Raw genomic sequence first — 1997 nt, 5'->3', positions numbered from 1 at the left:
TGACCCGCGTGCCCAGGGGCGGGGCCGCGACGTGAAATGACCTTGAACGTGTCAGAACATCCCAGGGACATAAGACGGAGGTGGCGGGGGAGACGCGCCAGGCGCACTGGGGTTGAACGGAGAACAGCAGATACACTGCACGTGAAGAAAGCCATGTCTGTCGTCGTCAGAAATAAAGTCACAAGGGTGGCAGCGTGTGACAGTACAAGCGCCTGTCCAGGGCCAGAATGGAGGATACAGACAGGTGGACGCGGGGACGCGCCTTCCCCAGCACTGTCCCCTGAGGCCCCACATGAGCCCACCCAGGCCCCCCCTTCGCCTCGGTTCTGAGAGCCACCAAAATGCCATCCAAGCGCCACCAAAATGCCATCTAAGCACCGGTAACAGGGACCTGCATCCTCGGAGAGCCAGTAGATTACAGCGCGGAGCCTGCAGGGTCTTGGGGTGCTCTGAGAACGTGGACAGGGGCCACCTGAAAGGACCGCATGACCAATGCTAGGGCAGTGTGGGCAGCAAGACAAGCCTTAGAAACGTCGTCATAACCCATAAAATGTGATAAATACTCTGATTTCTCACTGAGGTAAATAACTGAATAAACAGACAGATGGGGCCGCAGGCAGCTGTCCCTCACAGAGGTCCAGCAGGTAAATAAAGACAATCGGAATCCGAAACTGACACACCACAGCGACAGCCACTTACGGACACAAAATTGGTGACTGAAGGGAACGTACGGAGCTTCAAAGTATCTCTTCAAGGCAATTATTGATTACACAGGAAAAACTAGTGACCTTACAGTGGAGAAACCCAACAGACCTCTTGGCTGGGGTGGGTGACGACATGACCCACAGCGAGATGCCGAGGAACCGTCCACAAAGCACCTTCCCGGCTCTCCCCACAAGGACCATCTCATCGTGAAGGACATGGAGGGACTGAGGGGACACAGCAACTAGATGCAGCCTGGGGCCTGCATTGGGCCCTGGAAATGAGATTTAAAACTGTTTTACTGGAACGAGTACCGAGGACATCAGTGGAAAAACGTGGAGCCAGATCAAGCCCACGGGGTAGGTAAGTTTTGCTGATTGTGCTGTGATTCCATGAGACAGGAACATCGGGAGGCTGACAGTGTGTATAATCTTCGTATTGTTTTTGCAAATTATAAGTTTCGAATTCTTTCAAAATAAAAACACAATCGCGATTGAATTCCGTGCACGTGCTCGAGGGCGGAGCGGCCCCGCCTGGCACCAGGGGCCGCGCCCCGCCTGCCGCGCTTGGCTCCCCTCGTGTTTTCGTACGCGCGTTTACATGACTCCATAACTGCGTTTTATTATCATGGCAGTGAAAACAGAGCTGTCTGTCTTCGGACCCAGGTTCCCGTGGGGCATCGGCACAGGACGGAGGGGCGGGGGAGGGGGCTTTGCCAGAGGCGAGGGTCTCCGCGTAGCAGCGTCACCTGGCAGTCCGCAGCCCCCGGCTGTCGGCCCAGCTTTCAGTGGCGCCTCTGGGAAAGCTGCCGGCCGGCGGAAATCGGAAACAAAAAGAAATCCCTCCCCAGTGCGTTCTCTCTCTCTTCCTGGTGTGGACCCCGCGGTGCTGTGGACACTGCTCCTGGGTCAGACCACCCGCTGGCCCTCTGTCTGGTTGCCGCCCGGTCTCCACGTGTGAGCGCCGTGTCCCTCTGCAGTCACGGTGCATGTTCTGTGACTTTCGTCTGCGTTAAAACCTGTCCTCGGCCGGCAGAAGCTGCTTCTCCTGCTGTCGTGACGTTTTCAAGGGGAGCCTCTTCCTAAAACGGCCGAGCGCCCCTCTGCCGGCATTAAATCTCCAGCTGTGACATCCTTCACCTTCCTCGGGCTTTAAGCTGTCGCAGGAGGCCTCGCCTCCCGAGTCATGCTGGAGGTCGTAGGTCGGCAGTCGGCACCTGCACGCCGGCTGCCTTTTTAATCCAAGATAAAGGAGGGTTTCGCCCAAAGCGCCAGGTTTCCGCGCCTGCTGGCACG

This window comes from Pteropus alecto, unplaced genomic scaffold, assembly GCF_000325575.1.
Source record: "Pteropus alecto unplaced genomic scaffold, ASM32557v1 scaffold61, whole genome shotgun sequence".
Classification (NCBI taxonomy): domain Eukaryota; kingdom Metazoa; phylum Chordata; class Mammalia; order Chiroptera; family Pteropodidae; genus Pteropus; species Pteropus alecto.
This window is presented reverse-complemented; position numbering follows the sequence as displayed.